A 21,573-nucleotide genomic window follows, 5' to 3' on the forward strand; every position below is an offset into this window, starting at 1 on the left:
GTTGGGGTTGGAGCACAGTGCTGGGGGTGAGGGACCCTTTCACAGGCCCCCTCCTCCTCACAGTAGCCTCAGGGCAATGGACAAACTCTCCAGTGACAGCTTGGCCTGAGTCCTCTGGGTGCGCTGTCCTTAAGGGATCCTGTGGTGTTTAGTCCTGTCTTGCGACCACAGAGCCTCCTTCTGAAGCCTCGGTCGCCTGGGCCCCCTTGGCTGTCCCTCTCCCTTCGGAGTTCCTTTGCAGGCCCGGAAGGTTGGGCCTGTGGCTGGCCATAGTAAACGGCCAGAGAGGTCTCTTCCTGGCGAATCCTGGCTTCCAGTTTATGGCTCCTTATTCTTTTCCCCACAGTGGGCCCCCTACTCTGAGCTCTGGCTTTTTTTTTTTTTTTTTTTAATTCTAGACAGAAACTGTGTCCATCCCCACACAGAAACCCTGCCTCCTTTTCTGCACATCAGACATCTTATCCTAAGCAGTCACGTCCCCACCCACGATAAAAGCAACCCTTTGCCCAAAGCCACCTAACTCTGCACCCCACGCCCCGTGCCCCACTGCCCCACAACTCAGCCATCTCAGCTAACTGCAAACAGCCAAGTCTGGCTGCCTCCTCGCTTCGGGCCTTCCCGCCCAGGCCAACTGGGCAAGGCAGGACCCCACTGCAGTGCCCAGCGCAGAGACACCCCCCCCCGCCAGCGGAGAGGAGGGATCCCCGGGTCCGCCGCAGCCGGGGGTCCCCACCCGCGCCTCGGGGGGCTGTCTTTTCTAGGTTTCTGGCCAAGCAGTGCCCGGCCTTGGGGAGGGGCTGCGGCCGCCCGGAGTCGCAGAGGGTCCGGAGGCTCCTCCCCTGGGGTGGCCGAGCAGGAAGCGGGGCGCGCGGCGGGCGGGGGCGCGGCGCGGTGCGGGGCGAGCGCGCGGGGCGCGGGCGGCGGAGTATGCGCGGGCCTCGGCGGCCAGCCCCGGCGCACAGCCGCGGCCGGGGCGCGCGGCGCGGGGCGGAAAAGCCTGTTTACACAGACTGCACACCGCCTGGGGAATAATGCAGTAAAGGAAGTGAGCCGGCTCGGCCTGACTGCTCCAACTTCCTGCTCTCACACACACACACACCAGAGGAAAAAAAAAAAAAAAAAAAAAGAGGAGCGAGAGAAAGAAAAAAAAGGGGGAAAAATCAGGATCTCATTACAAGAGCAACAGACCGTCTGCAGACGCCTGTCAGCATGGAAAGTCGGGGGCTTTCGCCCGGTTCCTCCTAGAAATTCCCCCGAAGAAGGATCTTGAAAGCTCCCCCACATCTGGGTAGGTAGCAGGGGGTTCTGCCTGTTGCTCGGACAGTTGCAAAGTTTCGTCGGGGTGCTTTTTCTTTCTTTTCTTTCGTTTGGTGGGGGTGGGGCTGGTGGGGGCCGCGGGGTGGGCTGCGGGCCTGGGAAGGGGGCGCCGCGGGGATGCTCCTGCGCCCGCCCGCGCGGCCCGAGCTCCGCGCCGCGTCCGACCCCGAGCCGGCGGCACCCTGCCCTGGGGCTGCGCTTCAGCTCGGAGGAGGGGGCGCGCGGGGGGAGGAGAGGACGTGGAGACTTGGGGTCCCTGGGAGGAACGGCGGCGGGACGGGTTGCGTGCCTGGAGGCTGGACCCCCGCCGACCTTCCAGCTGGGGCTGGCATTCCCCTGGGGTGGCAGTGGGCACCGATGCTCCCATTCGGGGAGAGGAAGGGAGGGCGTGGGGAGTGAAGATGTGGGGCTGGGGGGCCGCTCCCATTCTCGTTAGGCAGGTGACCCCCGTCTGGGTCACCGCCCTAGGCGCACGCCTAGGTGGACCTTTAAAAGCCAGTGGAGTCTTTACTGGACACGGTTTGGGCAAAGGATCGGGGCAGGAGACGGTCTTGGAGCCCCCAGCTCTTTAGGAAGGGGCTGGTCAGCTTGCAACTGAATGTTGGCCTGTAATGCTACTGTAACTTTCGGGAGGAGGAATTAAAATTTTGAGAGAGTTAAAAAAGAAAAATAAGAAGTCTCGGTTTTGTTATATTTTCTGAACCGAACCTTCGCATTTAGGTGGCGGGTGGGGGTGGGAGTAAGAAATGTTATTTCAGAAACTGCAAAAGGGGCTTTTTAGAAAAAAAAAAAAAAACGAGTGTCGGGAGAGTTTCTGGCTTGTCTGGAAACGGCAAGACTAATTGCCATGCGCTTCCGCTTTGAAACTGGCAGCAGACAGCATCTTGAAAATGACTCACTAGAGGAGCTCACAAAGAAACTGGTTTGCTCCTTCTCAGGTTTATGTATTTGTGCCTTTTACAGTTTCCTTTGTAGTGTTCGAGGGGTCCCCCGCCCCTTCCCCGCGGGCCCCCCTCCTACGCTCCGGCTTTTGGAAGCCCCTGGCCGGTCTTTAACTACCCCCAGCTCCCCAGCAGGACGGGGGCTTGGGGTGGGGGGGCGGCTGAGTTGTTTTTGGAAGTTGGCTGGGGAGAGGGTTAAAGGGATTCTGCTGCTGCAGGGGGAAAAAGTTCCCTGAATTTTCCACTGGCTGCTGCAGGAAGAGAGAGCCCCTTTAGTCATTGCTAAGTAATGTCTGCACACACACCAACTAATCTCATTAGGAGTTTCCGCTGCTCGGCACAGGAGGGGTTTTGTGCAGCCACTGTCAGCCGGGGGAGCCGTGTGCTGGAGACTGAGACAAGTTACGGCTTTATTTACTTAGAGGTGCAGCTGCCCGACAACCTTTTCAGGGCACTATCCTGAAAACTTTGAAGTCACTTGGGCCATTTTGGATTTCAGACTTACAGGTTTTTCTTTTCTAGTTGTGTGTAGGGTGTGTGTGTGTGTGTGTGTGTGTGAAGTTTCTATTGCCCAAGCAGATTAAGCACCCCCATCTTTTCTCCTCTGTGCTTATGTCTTTGTTGGAAGGGGTTGTGGGCGGTGGGGAGCCGGAGGAGATGAGAAACTAAGCATGTTCCAGGCATATATTAATGAGTTCAAATCGATTTCTGAGCCTTATTGCTTTATTGCCAAACAAAATACCCTCTGATCTCTCTCCCTTTTTCTCTGTCTGTGACACATTTATTTGGGATAGGTCAGTTATGGGTTTCAATTTATGGGGATTATAAAATTACAAATTGTGTTAGGAGGGCATGTGGGTCAGACAGTTAAGAAGACTGTCCATAAGTGTTTTTAGAATTTCCAGTAATGATCCTGCCTGTAAAAACCCCCCTGATGGTCTTTCTGTGCCAAATACAGCAAAATAGCAAAGGCCTTCTGGCCTTCCCCACCCCCCCGCCCCCCTTTTTAAACCTTTAAGTGTTGGAAATATGTAGAGTTGCTAAAAAGGGTAAAGAGTTTTAAGGAACCTGATTGGAACTGTGGGGTTCCTTTATGGACAAGGACTTGCTGCTTGGGGACATACTCTTGAGGGTTTTTGAGGTGTTGGTGTTTCTCTTATGGTGGCAAAGCATGTCCTGAAAACAGCCCAACCAGGGTGTGACTCAGTGGACAGAAGTACAGGATGTCCCTAACGTGGTGCCTGGCACAGAGTAGATGCTCAGTAAATTGTTGCATCGAAAGCTGTGTGTAGGATAACAGAACTTATAATAAATAGATAAGGGGGAAAATAGCTTTCCAAAAGCTCAAGAAAGGCCCCTTTGAGCAAACTACAAACAAATCTGGATGAACAGACTTTCTGGAGTAATTTTGTCCCCCAGGTGACATTTGGCAATATCTGGAGACATTTTGGTTTTCTTAACGAGAGGCGATGCTATTGGCATCTAGTGGGGTAAAGAGTTAGAAATGCTGTTACACATCTGGCAAGGTACAGAACAGCCCCCAAGTAATTTTCCAGCCCCAAATGTCCGTGTCTGAGTTGAGAAACTCTTACTTACATTAATGATGATGATAACTCTTTTACAGGCAGCCATTCAGTGGATAGGACATTTACTAGTTATAAGTTGTACTTTTCTGCCACGTATGTAACACAGTGTGGATGAATTTTCTCTCCCTTTCTCTCTTTTTGGTCAGTAATAGACAATAGAAGGACATTTAAATGATGAGTTGGGATGGTTTACCTTTGTGAGCTGAATTAGACCATCTCTGAACCTCACTTGCTTGGTACTAATGCTTTTTGGATCAGAATGGCAATAGCCCAGATAAGGAAGGCAGCAAGTTTTCAGCCCCATTTGAATTTTGGAGTTTCCTGAAACCTCTATTAAAGATCTTTTTCTTATTTAAAAAAAATTAATAATTCAAAACTGTAATATACAGGAAATGTAACTCAGAGATCATATATTGAAATTTATATTTGTAATAACTTTTTGGAACTTGAATCTTTTCCTGAAATCGGTTTTAAAGCCCTTCCAGTCAGTGCATATAAATTAAAATATTCCTTTCTTAACTGTCAGATACTGGGTTTTGTGTGTTCTGTGGTACCCAATCATGTTTATACACCTATCTGATTCCAAAAAACAATATGGCTATAAAACATTCCCTATTGACAAACCCAAAACACTAACAAATATTGTCCAAGGATGTGACTTCCTGGAGTAGAGTCCTTCTTTTTTTTTTTTTTTTCTGATGGTGAATTACTGCTTATGAATTAATACTGCTTAGCTCCTTTCCAGTCCTAGGGAATGATTCAGCCGTCTCCATGTTCCCCAGACCTGGGGTTCCTCATTAAACTTTAAAAGAAATGGGTTCTGTATTCTGGCTGTGCCCTGACTTCTGCCCCTTCCTGACGGCCTCTGCCTACACACACGAGAGTGACGTGGGTCATTTGAATGAAGGACCCCACTCCCGTCAGGTTTTTCTGTTTCTGGCAAGAGCTTTTTATGTCCTGGTTATCCATTAATTCCCCCTTTGCCTTCATAGATTGATTGATAGTATATTTGAGATCACACCAGCATAACAATATTTTCTAAAGGTTAGGAGGGTTTTTTTTTTTTTTCTGTTTTAAAAAATAGTAATGTGAGTTATGTTAGGAAGATTCAGAAAACCACGAAGAAAAATATAAACATTTCCTACAATCCCACTGTTGACATTTTGGTATATATTTTTTCAGTCTTCTACAATACGTGTGTGTGTGTGTGTGTGTATGTGTATGGACACATGCACACATACGTAAAACTTTTCATTGGAATCCTACTACGCTTTCTGTTTTGTAACTTATTTTTACTTAACCTATCATGTAACACATTTTCATAACTAGTACCAAGACCAAAATTACTACGCATAGAGCATGTATTTATTGATCTAATAAATGTGTTGACTCAACAGTGGATTGACATAATTTCTACATGGACTTGTTCAGTGTTTTTGTCTCTGCAGCTCCAAGTAATGTTCGAAGAATGCTGACCTCTTAAAAAACTGAATTCATACGTGCTGTGAAATTTGGGATTTCGATGAGTTTCTCTATGATTTAAGAATGAGTCATGATTCACAGTAGAATATCAAGATGTAGTAACAGGAAGTCCAGGGCCCTACACATCAAAATAGAATGTTAGATGATGAAAAAAGAGAAGCTAGGTTAAACCGAAAATATACCTTGAACTTTAAAGAGGGAGGAAGAGGTCTCTTGCACATTGAGACAATTCTTAGTTATTACAGTTTCATTTTATATCCAGAGAGTTCCCAAACTTTGAAATTGGTGTTTTAAGTGGATTTGCAGCTCAAGATTACTATTGCTCATGGCCACTTTGAATTAAGATCATCCAGCTTTTTGGTTGAAATTGCAGCAGTGAGACTGTGACAACTCTGCCTTTAACCACCAAAAGTGCAGCCCCAGGAAATTGTGTGTCTGTGTGTGTGTGTGTGTGTGTGTGTAACCATCTGGTAACGAATCCTGAAGGCCTTCAAAAACGATAGATTATTCAGTTTTTTTAAGTAACTATTCTATGCAGAAATTTGACTCCTTATGACTCCTACCTGTAACCAAAATAAAAATGGCTTTTCGTCCATTACCTGAAACTTAACATATGTGTCAGCAGTTTAAAAATAAACCTTGAATTGGTCATTTCAATAAATTGTAATTTGGTGTGAATTGCCACTAGAAATTAGGAACTCATCGATGAGATGTCTTAATTTGCATTTCCTAGAAAGTAATTATTCAATTATTCTATGAATTAAATAGGGTTATTTTATAATGTCTGTAAGACTTATCTGTATATTTTTAAAAAGAAATTAAGATGATGGTTATACTAATCTCATTTGAACTGGACAAATTAGTTTACTCACATGTCTGCTCTAAAAAGAGGCTCTTAAGCACATGGTATCATAAGTATCTTTAAAGATGCCATTACTAAGAATACTTCCTAATTTTCTACATTTACATATGGGAATGATGGGGTAGATATAAAACACACTTATCTAATGCCTTCTCTTAGACCGAGGGCAGAATTCCTTCACTCCCAGCAGTAGAACAAGGAATCTGAGACCATAGGTGTCTTTTTTTTTTTTTTTTGAGATTTAATTTCACGCATGGAAATGGACAGGTCTTCAGTGTTTTTGTATACATCCAGGGAATCCATACCCCTTGCCTTCAAATAGAGAATATTTCCATCACCCTAAAACATGCCTTAGCTATTTCTCTTTGTTCTGACAATTTCATGATTCTACCATGTAGGTTATTAAAGCCCAGAACGCCTTGATAAAATACTGCAGTATCTTTATTTAACTGCTTGCTTAAACGTAATCATTAAAATGTGTAGATTTCCTTAGCACTAGGATAGGAGGAAAAGGTCCTTCTACATTATTTAATACCACTTAAGCTAACCCAAAGTAAGCTGTGTGCTGCAGGAAAAGGTAGATCCCTTTCAAACCAGTTGGGTTGAGAGGCTAGCCCTTCATCTTCCTGAACATCAGTTTTCCAGCTGGATGGTGAAGCGATCCAGGTGGAGAGACTGGGGTAAACCCTTTCAAGTCAAAGTTGTGTTGTACTAGTTTTTGGAGTAAGGAACTTGAATTCTTCTAAGTTGTAAAAATATGAAAACTTTTGCTGTCCTCTGCAGACAGCCAACTTTCAGACAACGATTCAAGTGAAGTATGTTGTGGGAAAAGGGGTTCCCCATAAATTTCCCCTTCAATCCCATTCTAGCTCCTTGTTGAATGAGGAACACTCTAGGCAAGGTTGGTATTCGCTGCCATGCTTCATTTCCTTTTTTTTTTTTTAAAGGTTTGTGACCAGCATCACTCCTATCTGATGGCTTACAGTTGGGTCATTCTTGGAGACACCAGTGACTTTGTCTGGGTTGTATGCTGAGTAGCCCCAGATAGGATTTTGATCACAAGGTTTAGTCCCTGCTCCTTCCTTCCTATTGTCTTTGAAAATGCTGTCCATCCTCCACTGCTGTGTCTGAGGGATCCCTCATTCCCTCTCACCTTGTCTAGTCCCTTGTCTACCCACAAGCTAGACTGATCCTTTAACCACAGGTCTGACTGCCTCATCCCTCTGCTTAAAATCTCCCAGTGGCTTCTGCCAGGCTAAAGACCCAACTCCTTAATGTAAGCTGTGATTTGAGCCAGAAACCCTGGCTTTTCATCCATTCCTCAAGCCAGTTGTGAGCTCTTGGCCACTGGGCCTTTCCAAATGCTCTTGTCTCTCCCTGGGAATTCCCTTCCCTGCCCCCACTTGCATAGATTGTTCTCACTCTGCTTTGCCAGTTTGTGGCCATTCTTCAAGGCTCAGATCCCACCGTCATCTGGTCATCAGCCCTGGCCTTTAAGCCCCTGCCACCTTTATTTATAGGTTTTCTCATTTACCTGAATTCTCCCTCTCCAAATTCTTACTATCCACATGCAGATTAGTGAACACGTTGAGATCTATATTTCTAGAGATAGGGCTGGTGTCCTTCATTATTCGTTGATACTCATTATCCCAAACTCAGGAGCCAAGTAGACTTGATAGCATGGCGTCCCTTGTTATCTGAAGTCTCTGCCTAACATTTGAATCCATTAGATTCAGAGAGCGAGGGGTACCTGAGCACAGACGCGCCATGATGGGTTTCACATCTGAGAAGTCCGGAAGCTCCCTCTGGGCCTAATCTGTTTTTCTCATCCTCACATTTATCCCAGTATATTGTCCAATACCTGGCATTCATTGAATTAGAAACAATCTAAAGGGGGAGAAACTTGCCATTGGACTTGATAAAGCACTTTATTGCTATGCATAAATCCAACCCTCTCCTAGACAGTGAACTATTTGGGATTAATAAGAGGCATATTTCTTGGTTAAATCATAAAGACAGCCAGGAAGTAACTGTATAGAGGATATGTCATTTTCCAGAGTTTTTATCCAGACTTGCAAAAATGGTGGACGTACAGAAAACAAGTTTGTTAATATCTGAGAGGATAGACCTCACTCAGCCCTGATGCTGATATCGGTGTTATTCTGGGAATGGTTGGTTAACAGTTAATTCATAGGTCAGCACAACTTGGAAGGATCTTGATGTAAAATTCTTTCCTTGTTAAAACTGATCATTCTATAGTAACCATCAGTAGTCTTTCATCAAGACTTCAAGTGACCAAGTTTTCATAATTCTTTGGGCTGAATTCCATAATATTTACAGTTACAAGTTCTTTTTCTACTAAAACCTGTGTGTGTAGCTTTTGTTTGTAATTTTTTGTAATTAACGGATGATGTTTCTGATTTTTTAAAATAAAAGATTCTCTGCCTGTGTATTTGAAAGGATGAATGACTAATATCTACATTGCTTTTAGTGGAGGAGGGGTAGATCTGTGTGAGTTTCAGCTGGGTTTTGCCAAAGAGCAGTTTGTTGATCATCAAACCTTGATTAACCAGAATGTATGATTAAACAGATTTCTCTCTCTGTAGTTAACTGTGAGAAGAAAGAGTTCCAAACGGCAACAAAATAAGCCCCAGAATTTGTTCCAGGATGTGCTCCTGGGTAACTTCAGGAATTCTCTGTAGGAATTAAGAGCCAGGATTCTCCTACACTATCTGCACCTGCAAGTTCTCTTCATCCTTGGAAAGATGATACCAAGGGCCAGAAAGGTCAGAATGCTCAATTAAGTGAGAAAAGGGGTAGATGGTCATCCAGTTTCTGAACCTTGGAGTTAAGAAGGGCACTTCTCTGGTTAATACTCAGTGAACTGGAAATATAATCTCCCCACTATCTCCTTATTGGAGTTTGAAAAATTTTTCCTTTAGAGGCTAAAACATAAGCCCTGGTAGTTGGAGTTCATTCGAAAGTGAAAAAGATAAGCATTGACAGGTGTGTGTGTGTGTCCATCTGTCTATCTGGGTATGCCTCCACATATGTTGGCGAGAAGAGGGAGGCAGGCATCTCAGAGAACATGGGACTGTATATTCTCAGTTCGTGTTCTTTCTGCATCCAGAGCCACTGTTTTCCTGTAAGATCCGAGCCCTAATTCTGTAGAGAGGACGGGAGCATAAGGGAACATTTGCTGAAGTTCTCATCCAAAAACACCATTATTCCCCTGTGAGAACCCAGAGAAAACTTGGATTTTTAAAAATATAACTTCTAGGAGAGAGAAAGTAGATATTCCTGATAATTTCAGCAGGTCCCTTTAAGGACATAAGAAGAGACTAAACCCTTGAGTAGTCTTTGGAAGACTGTATATGATGCAGTGCCTCAATCTTTTGTATGGTTTTGCTTTTCGAAACCTTCTGGAATCTAGAATCCATGAGCATTGGTAGGGAAGTTATTTCTGCTAATCCAAGCCCTAGATGCTGATCACTTAGACCAGAAGATGTTGGGTGGTAGAGCATTACTTTCTATTTTTATTTCATTGTTTTCTTTTTAAAAGTATTTTGGAACAAACATCTCCAGATTCTGCAGGTGACATTCTGAGGGCAGGATTGGAACTGATTAAGCCCCAAGCAGGCCTAGGTTGGCCCATCTGTGCTGAGTCTCTAGCACAAGGTTAAATTCATCTTTGAGAGTCGAGGCAAAAATATCAGTCAGCCCTCGACATTTCCTTACTTGGCTTCATTCGCTTCTTTGGGTGATAACTCTCAATTCGGCATCTAGGGTACTTGGACAAATTGAGCAATTTTGAATGATGGTAACATTTTCTTAACGTGAATTACTTTTATTATAAAGGTATGGGCTGTTAGAAGATGCCTTGAATTGAACAAATGACCCAAGTACACTGGGGTTCTCCAAAGCTCAGAGTGCCTGCTTTTAAATAAGAGCATTGCTCTGCTCTGATTTAAATCAGAGCTGAACCACAAGCACAGCATCCTCTTCCAGCCATGGCCACATCCTTTGCTTCTTTTTTTTCTTAACCTAAATATTAAGACATACTAATTTGACTTTGGGAAAGTAGAAACTTTAAGACCTTGACATAAGAGATTATACATGCTCCGGGTGATTAAAACGTAGGAAGGGTGACTCTCTTTAGCAAGAGGGAAAAGATCATCTAAAGCAAATTCTGGCTGTTGTTTTCTTTTTTTACAGTTAATATATTCATGTGGAACAATTATTCGAAGAGTAGAGTATCAAGTTGTATGTGCCATTTCAGGAGAGGGCCAAGGCGGGTTAGTGGATGGCAGATTCCTGAATGGGAAGAAAGGGCCATCAGGACACTTCGGGGTATACATCTGATGTGTGATGCTGATGCCACCGACAGCCATTCTCTTCTGTCAGATGCTTTTACAGGTCCTTTGAAGGAAATGTGTCTGCATTAACCGGACACAAATGAGTAAACCATTTATTCAGTACATTTGGGGGAGTTAATAAATAGGTTTAAAATAACATGGCATTGAGCGAAGATTAATTTTGAAATCACTCATCTATTTTTGCAACAGTTTTCTTAGAAATAACTGTACTCAACACGAAGATATTTTAAATGTGTTCCACTTACTGTAGTTTGTCGACCAGTCGGGCTCGATTTTAAATAGACGTTCAGTGGAAAATGAGATGCCTTTTGTGTGCCACTTTATCTTAATGCCATCATATTTTTGCTTTGTGTTAAAAAGAACTCGATTAGAAGTTATTTAAGTTTAGATGAAACTCTGCGTTTGGTACCATAATCACCATATGTAGCGAAAGGTACAAAAATGTGAGAGAAACGTATGCATGTGGAGACCGTAAAACCATAAAAGGGATAGTCTGCCTTCATGACTTGAGATGCAGCTAAAATCCCCACAGGTGTCCACCACATGAGCAGGTGATGACATTTTGAAGACTGCAGCGTCACTGTTTTTTATAGATCCCTTGCAAAGTGAATATATTACCCTACCAGATTATGTAAAACTGTTGATGCCTAGAATTTGCATTTCCTAAACCATGAAAGAGTTTTGCTGAGAAGAGCACTGAACAAGAGCCGAACAGCTGAAGTGACCACAGAATCTAGAAGCTGGAGGAGTCCATTTCCTTGCTTAGCTAATCATCCGTGTAAGGCAGTGCCTTGTACTTCTCAGCAGTCTCCAAAGATGTCACAGAAACCGGTAACTCATAACTATATTTGCACCAGCACCGCACAGGGCGGGACCCAGACCCGAGCTAATGCCTATGTTATCCACCGAAATCTTAGCATTTCCGGGAGCCACCATATTTTGGCCCATGTTAAATTTCAGAAAAGGAAAGGAAGAACATTTATAATATTATGAGCCATTTGTAAATTATCAGCTCAAAAATGCTACATTATAAAGTTTTAACACTGATCATACACTGGTGACTATCAAGATCAGTTGCTTACTGTCATTTTCTAGATACACTCTTTTAAAAAAGACCTATAAAATGGGTTCTATCCTACTCTAGAAAAAGGGAAAGATTACTTTGCCAGGAGTGCTGATATTGGGGACAGTTGTCTTTTTTTTTTTTTTTTTTTTAATGTTTATCATTGAGAGAGACAGTATGAGGGAGGGAGGGACAGAGAGAGACAGACAGACAGATTCTGAAGCAGGCTCCAGGCTCTGTGCTGACATGGGGCTCAAACCCCCTAACCATGAGATCATGACCTGAGCCGAAGTCGGCTGCTTAACTGACTGGACCACCCACTGGCTTAACCATCCAGAGATGATAGAAGAAATGATACCTTAAGTTCTATAGAAAAGGCAGAGAAGTGGCTCTGGGAGGTCCCATGGCTTCTCTCTCTCTCCAGGCTGTGAAGGAAAGCTTGAAAGGAGGAGGTCAAGGGTTCCTAAGATTAGTAGCCTGATGTGTCATGCATGTGTGAGAAGCAGCCACTGGTGAAGAGAGACGTGTTATAATGCTAGTAAATGAAGCAGAGAGACTGAACCACCCCTGGAGGGTATGTGGGACCCACAGCGGCTTTGGCAGGACGGGGCAGAAGCAGTGGTCCCATGGGGAGAGATTTGGAGGCACGGAGGAGATGGGCCAAGAGGAAAGGGTCTGTACCTTTCCCTGGGTGGAGCTAGGGAGGGAGAATTGCCGTGCAGATGTTGGAGGTGGCCCAGACCGGGTGCAGCCGGGCCAGGGGAAGAGGAAGGTGCACAGATGGTTACCTTTCTGTCAGGAAATGCCCAGAGCTGCAGCAGGCCTGGGATGCTGAGCACAGCTGTGCACATTTCCCGGTCCCCAGGGTCCCTTGGGAATCCTTCAGAGAGGAAGAGATGGTGTCGCAGCCCACACCTGACCCCACTGGGGCCTCCTTCCTCCTCCAGCCCGGTGTCTGCTCAGTGTGTGTGAACACGTGTGAGAGAGACGGGGAAGATGACGTTGGTGATCCTTTGGATGGGTGGTGGTTGAGGAACAGCCCCAGGAAGAAGGGCACTGTTATTAAGCAAAATATATTGCTGGTTGCCATTGATGGAAAGAGGCAGTGTCCAGATTTTTAGTTAGAAGAGCTAAGGCATGCATTTTCTTTGACTAAACATATTTTATCTTGTGTGTGTGTGTTTTTTTTCTAATGTTTCCACTGGGTGGTGCTGCGGGAATTCCTACCTTTTGCCTTGGATCTACCCTTCCCAGAAAGACGCCTCTAAAGCATAATAGGAGGAAGTCCTGATTTAGAAAGATTTTACAGTTTCAACACAATAGAGGGTTTGGAGGATGCTCTGGAAGGAAATGTTTTAGTTTCTGGATGTGGAAAATCCACCATCATTTTGTATCATGCAGAAGGTTTCTTACTATGCTGGGTATATACTTTTGGCATTTACAGCTTATTATTTAGGGCTAAAAAGCTTTCAAGTTTATCTGAAAGATTATGGTTTCATCCTAGTGAAAGCGGCATGTAAGATTTCCTTTATTCTTGACTTCTGTAAAACTATCATAACAAAGTAAGCAAACAGACATTTCCTCATGTTAAGACAACCGTAGATTTAAAAAATGTCTCTGTTCAGGTTTTATTTGAAGCTGAAGGCATTGTTCCATTCCTATTTTAAAGATCACTTATACAGTGTATTGGCCAAAAGGATAACTTGGACTTTTATTTTCAAAATAAACATATAAAGTCTTTCAGTTTTGTTTTTTTTTAATGTTTTTTATTTATTTCTAGGAGAGAGAGAGAGAGAGACAGCGTGAGCAGGGGAGGGTCAGAGAGAGAGGGAGTCACAGACTGAAACAGGCTCCAGGCTCTGAGCTGGCAGTCAGCACAGAGCCCGATGCGGGGCTCGAACCCACGAACCGCGAGATCATGACCTAAGCGAAAGTCGGACACTTAACCGACTAAGCCACCCAGGCGCCCCAAAGTCTTTCAGTTTGATAGCACTCACGTATGGAGGGGGTTGAGACTGGCCTTATCATTGTTTTACAGATAATTTCTCTGTGCTTCAACTTTTTTTTTTTTTTGACATCGCTGCCTGAGATCATACAACTCTTTTAGGCCGTGGCTGTCATGAGAATTTATATTCTGATTTTCAACTTTTCCCCTTACACACAGGATCAAGTTTCAAAATAGGAATAGTACAAAAGCTTAGGTAAAAGATTTTCCATTCAAAGGCCTATGAAATATAAGAATTCAGGGTAGTATGGGAGGAAAAATCCCCACTGGAAATTAGGGAGCTCCGTTCAGTGGAAGTTCACATTTAAGGACTGTTGGCAAGATTTTAAGTAAGTGGTACTGAACCCAAGACAGTATTTTGTTTTCATGCGCTTGTCACGATCCTCCCCGAAATCCCAAATATTTCTATCTTAGAACTCAAAACAGGGCTTCCCCAGAGTTGTTTGTTTTTAAAGGAAGAAGCGTGAGCTTCTGCTGGCTTCTGGGGGCCGCGCTGGGTGCTATCATGTGGTTTCAGTGAGGCTCCCAGGCCGTCTCTATTCTCAGGTGAAGTGTTTCTCAGGATTCCTTTTACTGTCAGGAGGAAAGCGTGCAGGTGTTAGATGCCCTCTCTGGAGCCAGGCTCAGTCCGCAGCATTTCTGTTCTTGCCTCGCATCCTCCTCTTCCACTGGCCTGTGTGCACCCCGGCTAGAGGAAGAGCTCCCCTGCTGAGGGGGAGCTGAGTCACAGACGGTGCAGCTTCCCACGTCTTGTCTTTATTATCAGGAACCAACACCATTATTTAGTGCTGAATGAACCTGGAGTGGGGCTAAGCCAACATACACGTCTTTTGTTTAAAAAAAATGTTTATTTTTGGGAGAGAGAGCTAGTGGGAGTGGGGCAGAGAGAGAGGAAGGCAGAGGATCCGAAGCTGGCTCTGCCTCTGCGAGGACCTCAGAGAGCGCGACGCGGGGCTCGAACTCACAAGCTGTGAGGTCATGACCTGAGCCAGACGCTTGACCCTCTGAGCCACCCAGGTGTCCCAACATGCAGATCTTTTAAGAAAGGAAATGAGTTTAAAAAATGATGGTAGCATGGATTCAACGTCTCTTCCTTAAAACAGAACCAATTGCAGTAACAGGAGTCACAGACGAGGCAAAGCCAGAAGTGAACAAGGAAATTTCCTGATTTGATTCATAGTGGGAACGTTCACGTCCCACTGAATTGAAATGAGTTTTCTCTCTGAGCAGCGGTGAGGTGTGCGTGTAAGAAATGAAGCCCCTGCCAGAGGAACAATGGTGATTAAGAAGCTGGACGTGGAACCAGCCTCTGGACAGGAGTCTCCGTCCACATCACTCCTGTGGCCACGAGCATCTTCTTTCACCTTCTAATGTCACAACCTCCTCATGGAGGATTATATTTTAGATGTGTATGAAGTGCGGAGCACAATGCCTGGTACATGATAAATGCTCATCAGAATGTTATTTTAAAAAAAGAAAAGATCCTATTTAGAGAAGTAACAGATTTTTATTTTGGTATGAGCCCTTTTCTAGAGTATTGCGTGGACTCTCACTATTACTGGTCGGGGAGGAGACACCTAACATTTCCTTTAGAATAAGGCTCTTGGAAATTTAGAAATTATCTTTAGTATTTTATAAATCATGTTGACATTGTGTGTATTTTGTAGCTTAGCTTTTTTTCCCCTAGAGAATTTTAAATTCTCAAAAGGGTCCATGGACCTAAACACAGGAAGGAGAGACCATCCTGGGTGTGTGTGTGTGTGTGTGTGTGTGTGTGTGTGTGTTCTCTGTATATGATTATATGCTTTAAGTTGCCTGTATGAGAGTGTGGATGTTTGACTGTTTTTGACCCATAAAAACAACAGTTTCATGTAGTTCAACATAATGGTGATAATTGTTAAGAAATGTAATTTGAGACAGTGTCATAATGAAAGCGATTATAGTGAGGTATGAGTATAGCTTATTTTCATATGTTATTTATCAAAACCTCACAAGTCAAACTTTGTCAGGGAGCCTTGGACCACTGGTAATCCTATTTCTCTACAATAACTTCTGTGTCCAGTACTCCAAAATAGTCTTGATTTCCCCCCAGGGGTTTATTGGTAGCTTTAAGACATCTAAGGAATCATTTTTCTAGTTCCATGCACTTTTTTGATCCACATGGCTACTGTTGAAGAAGAATTTGCTTAGCAATTTATTCCCTGTTGAATTCATGGGGTTAATTACTCTGGGGAGGAAAAAACAGTCTCCGTGAGTTTTCTTGGGCAATAAGAATAGCTGTGTTCTTCCAGAAAGCAGAGCTTGGCCGTCGTAGTGAGGGTTAAAACAGAGCTGACACACAAAGCAAAATGAAACCAGAGCTGCAATTACAAAGTGGGACAGATGTAGGAGGCCAGGTTTCCTGTGGCCCATTTTCCAGTTTCCTGCCTGCAACCTGCAGAAGAGGAAGCCAAGTGTTACCAAGTCTGAGAACTGAGTGGGGACGACGTGCTTCAGGCCAGAATTAAGATGTGCTCAGAACACACGGGCAACAGAAACAATTGCAAAGAAAGTGAACGTTTGGGTTTTAGTCCAAAACTGTCTGGGAAGGAACAAGCCGTCTGTTAAAGAAAAGATATTTGTTGGTAGAGCCCGTGCTTCCATGTGAGACTCGGCGGGGGGGCGGGGGACGGGCCTGGGGACTGTCCCAGGTTGTAGGAGCCTCTGATTTTTATAGTCCTTCTCATCTGTCAAGATGTGGTCTGCTTTTTAAATACAGTTGGTTACCTGAAAACGTTTTCCCTGCAGTGCCCAGGATTTCTAAATCTGTTTCCTGGGCCTGTTGATATACGAGGGAGGTGGATGTGGTTAACCGAGTGGCTATAATGAACTACAGCCTCACTTTCGGAAGGCTCGGTGGCCAGTTGGCTGCTTTGATGTAGCAGACTTGTGTTCCTTTAACGGCCCAATAAAGTTGTGTGTGATGTTTTCAAAGAAGAGATTAAATGGAGATGTGTATGTTTAAGGCTGCAGAACGCACACTCTGTGTGGCTCCCTGACAAGCCAAGGAGAGAGATGCAGGGCTCATGCAGTCAGAAGATACTGGAGAGGTGAACAAGTCCATTTTTCTCCCGAGATAAAAAAGAGAATGATAAATTATCCTATGTTTGGGCTCATTAGCACATTAAGGAAGAGTTTCTGAAGTCAGATATTACAATCCCCTCCTTACGGCTAAAGAAATTGAGATCCAGGGGCACTTGGGTGCCTCAGTTGGTTAAGTGTCCGACTTTAGCTCCTGTCATGTTCTCATGGTTTGTGTGTTCGAGCCCCGCATTGGGCTCTGCGCTGATAGCTCAGAGCCTAGAGCCTGCTTCAGATTCTGTGTCTCCGTCTCTGTCTGTGCCCGTCCCCTACTTGTGCTCTGTTTCTCAAAAATAAACATTTAAAAAGAAATCAAGACCCAAAGAAGTTTAGATTCACGACACCCCTGTTTATAAAATGCCTGTTGTCTGCCAGGTGCCCTGTTGAAACTGCTGAGGACACTAATGAAATGATGGCTAACACTAAATGGCTCCCCGTGTGGAAGCCTTCTTGAAGGCCCCATAGAAGGCACATGTGGAGGCAGCAGTAAGCCTTGTTGAAGGCTCATGATGGATGGGGCAGTGACTGAGCTTCTCCCATCACCGTCCCACTCAAATGGACTTGCCTCTTTGAGGTACAGAGAAATAGGTGTGTGCTTCTGGGGCAACCAGTTATTTATTAACCCTCTGGATTGACTGCTCCATGCTGCTTCTTCAAGCCCAGAAAGAACAAACTCTGGAGCAGGAACATTAGGAAATTTGGGGATGTTGCCAAATTAGGGATCATAGAAGTGCCCATGTGAGGCAGCATAGTGGGAAAATAGGCCATGTTCCATCTCTGTGCAGGTCTGTCTGAAAACACAGGATAAGATGAGCAGAGTTGTGCAATAGTGGGGTGGGGTGGAAAATGGCATGAATATACAGATGAAGGAGGAAGTAGAATGGCTCAAACATGATTTCCCAGCCAGAGTTAATGTAGCCATCCATTTACTGGTCCGAACGAAATTCACTTATAAAAAGTCATCAACGAACCTATCAAGTTGCTTCTAATTTACCCAGAGACAATACAGTTTCCTAAGTTTCTATTACAGTGGCTATTTCTAGTACAGTGCCTTCCCCATCTCTTTCCTCAGGTGGAAGAGATATTTGAAAAATTGTATTTGCAAAAACATTGCGGACTTATTATAGTGAATAAGTAGACTGAGCAATGGCTTCTCTCCCTCTCTTCCTGTTCACCCTGCTCTTTAAAAAATGCACATTCTGTAGATGTTCCCACAATGAATGAGAATACAAACATTTGTTAATAAGTAAAAAGAGCTTTGAGGGACTTGAACTTGACTTCCTAGATTGGCATTTTTTTTTTACATGCAGGGGTTGATGATAATTAAAATGCCTTTTGAAAAAAAAATTGAATCTTTGTTCCACCTCATAAAAATAATGAAAAAGACTTCACGTCTGGGTGTGGTTACCAAATGTTATCCTCATTTACTTAATGCCTTAAAGGTGTCCTGTGCTGAGTTAGTACCATCTCAAATAATACAAAGTGTTGTTTTCCAATTCTTGATAAGTGCAGGGTTTGTTTCATATAATGAAATAGTTTCTGCCCTTCTTTTTGGACCTGGATGATATAATGGCATACAAATGCTTGCTAGATTCTGCTCGGACAGAGGGTTGGAAGGTAGGAGAATTTTCATATGAAGTGCTAACATTTAGCCTCCTTTCTCTAACCATCCAGGTTTTAGCAAGCGAAAAGGCATCTACTTACTGAGCACCTGCCTACTCTGTGTGGTTCTTATGTAGGTGCTCTTCTTCATTCCTTGAGCTCTCTAATTTCTGACTGAAGTTGTTTTTTTTTTTAATTAAAAACTTTGTTTTTTATTCTTGAGAGACAGAGTGGGAGCAGGGGAGGGGCAGAGAGAGGGAGAGACACAGAATCTGAAGCAGCTCCAGGCTCTGAGCCGTGGGGGTAAGCTCAAACTCATGAACGGTGAGATCGTGACCTGAGCCAAAGTTGGACGCTCAACTGACTGAGCCACCCAGGCACCCCTGACATTGTTTTTTTTTTTTTTTGGTTTGTTTGTTTGTTTTGTTTTTTAAGTTGACTAGTTCCTTTTGTTGGTACAATAGGTAAGCTTTAGAAAATCAAATAGTACTGTCCCCTCAACTCCCACCTTAGTGTAACTTTAAAAATGAAACCAGGAACATGCAAAGAGAAGTGATAGGTTGCCATCAATAGAAAGAAGAACAAATAAGTTGGTATTTCGACTTCTAAGAATGGAAGCAAAAACCTCATGCTTTGCATAAAGCGGTTCTGTGCAGTCCCCTCTCGCGTTAAGATGTCTGGCGCCACCTTGTGGCAGACAGAGAGAATGCCCACTTCCTAGCAGAGGAAAAGCAGCTTCTCTGAGTAAAGCAGCAGCTTGAAGAGAGGCTCTATAGAGGCAGGGCCACATTTTGTGGGGCTTGAAACTTAAGCAGTTTGGAGAGACCTTCTTTGTACCTCTTTGTTCTCCTCCCTCCAAATTAGAGTTAAAGCATTACTAGAGCCCCTAGCAACGAGGTGGTTCCTGAAGCATTAACTTACACTATTCATGTCGCTGTGAGTTGGCCTTGGGGCTCAGGTTCTAGGTGCCAAAGCAGCGCTGGTATTCATGGGGGACCTAACTCTCCTGTCAGCCCAGCAGCTGCTGGAGGTTTGGTGGAATTGGAGGGAGCACATCACCCCTGCTACTTGGTGACTTTTTCAGACTCAAGTGGAGGAGGTTGCCTCTGGGTAAATTGCAGGTGCATTTTGTTCCAGGCCCCCATCCCGATTCTTGCTTTGGCCTTTGCTGTTGCTCTGTTCCTGCTCTGGAGGACGTCTGCCTCTCTCCGCTCACCCCTTTACCGTTTTACACACCCTTTAGTTTAAAGGGTGAGCACTCATGCTCCCTCTTCTGGAAGGCCTTCTCCAAAAGAGCCTACTCCAGATTCTCATGCGTGTTGCATTGCCGTATCACAGAGCAGGTAATACAGGGTACAGGCTGTGGCGCAAGCTAACCTCAGTTTTATTTATTCATCCATTCATGTGACAAATGTCTGTTGGGTGTGTAGTGTGACCTGTCACCGATCTGAGGTGGAGACACGTTGGCAAACAAAACAAAGATCGGTGCTCACCAGGTCAGCATTTGGGGTCAGTGCTTCTTAAGCCAGCAGGGGAAAAGGATAAGTTTTTAGAATTTCCAACATACGGTGGACTGATAATTTTGTGGAATGCAAGAAGAATAAGTTACTAGGAAAATAAAGACCAAAGGTACCAAAATATAAGCCCGATTTTTAATTAGTGATGTTATGGGCATGAAATGACATTTCAGTATACACAGTTAGAATAAATGTAATGAGGGGCGCCTGGCTGGCTTAGTCGGTTAAGTGTCCGACTTTAGCTTAGGTCATGATCTCGCGGTTCGTGGGTTCGAGCCCCGCGTCAGGCTCTGTGCTGACTGCCAGCTCAGAGCCTGGAGCCTGTTTCAGTCTGTGACTCCCTCTCTCTCTGACCCTCCCCTGCTCACGCTGTCTCTCTCTCTCTCCTAGAAATAAATACAAAACATTTAAAAAAAAAAAAAAGAATAAATGTAAGGAGGAAAAAAATGACAACTACATATTCATTGAAAATGCATACAGAGGCAAATAACATAGAATATCATTATTAATACTGATAACTTTTTGCCATTCAGTAATTTAACCAAACAAAAAAGGTTTGCAAGTGAAGTAGAGAATCCTTGTATTAAATGCCTGTAAGTACACTTTAAACAAACACCACATTTATCAGTAAGTACTTCACTTTTAGTGTACAAAGAGTTTGCTTCTTGTTGACTAATGAATTTAATCTAGGTTGGATATGACACTGCTACTTGCAGGAGATGATGTATATAAACTATTTCTGTATTTTGTTTCATTTACACTGGTGAGAAGCCCGTCTAATAGAGGTATGTTAACAGCATTAGAAAAGAGATTTTGAAACCCATTTACACAAACTTGCCATACTAATTCTTTTACCTTTTATCTAAAATAGAGTATTTTTAAAATTTTTAATGTTTATTTTTGAGAGAGAGGGAGACACAGAATCCGAAGCAGGCTCCAGGCTCTAAGATGTCATCATAGAGTGCAACACAGGGCTTAAACTCATGAACCATGAGATCATGACCTGAGCCAAAGTCGGATTTACTGACTGAACCACCCAGGAGCTCCTAAAATTAAGCAAGTTTTAAAAAGAAAATAAGATGAAGCAAGTATTGCTGCATTTTAAAATTCATCTTCAATCCATTAGCTGTCAATTCCCACAATTTTTCATATAAAGTTATAATTATACTTAATCTTTTAATCAATGAATTCTAAATTTTTTGTATACTCTTGGGCTATAGTTGAAAACCTTTGACTGTCACATGTTTAGCATGGTCCTACTTCACGATTCTGGCTTGTGCATAGCTTGTGCCAGTAAAACGAGCCTACACTGACACATACTTGGATCTCGTGATGACAAGTTGCAGTAAAAATGTCTATAATACTTATTCTCGATTCTTATACTCCTCTTACTTTCGACTGGTGATCAGTAGTTAGCACTGGTGTGTTGACCACATACTGAGTAAACTGTTCTAGGGGGCACCTGCTCTTCCACAATCGGTCCTCAATTTCTCATCTACAAAGTGGGAATGATAAATGTATTTGACTCATAAGGGTGTAACACAAATTAAATGAGGTAATACAGGAAAGTGCTTTCACCCTGTTTCATGAGTGTTGATCTTTCCTGATCCTGAGGAGGGAGCAGCTTTCACTTCTTTTGTGCAGGGCATTCATTAGACCCCCAGGGGCCAGAGGAGGTTTGCCTGGAGTTCGTATGTGTGCT

At 43.8% G+C, this 21,573-nt stretch overlaps 1 protein-coding gene across 2 annotated transcripts in view; it reads left to right on the forward strand.

Moving 5' to 3' along the window:
- Positions 1 to 947: 947 nt before the first annotated feature.
- ELK3 (ETS transcription factor ELK3) overlaps positions 948 to 21,573 on the forward strand; it is a 65,331-nt gene continuing 44,705 nt past the window's right edge. For both annotated transcript variants that reach the window (XM_039236562.1, XM_039236563.1), the window contains exon 1: positions 948 to 1,288. The gene's annotated coding sequence lies outside the window, so the exon portion shown is untranslated. The remainder of the gene's footprint in view (positions 1,289 to 21,573) is intronic.

Source organism: Hyaena hyaena, unplaced genomic scaffold, assembly GCF_003009895.1.
Source record: "Hyaena hyaena isolate Hyena2069 unplaced genomic scaffold, ASM300989v1 scaffold_113, whole genome shotgun sequence".
NCBI lineage: Eukaryota > Metazoa > Chordata > Mammalia > Carnivora > Hyaenidae > Hyaena > Hyaena hyaena.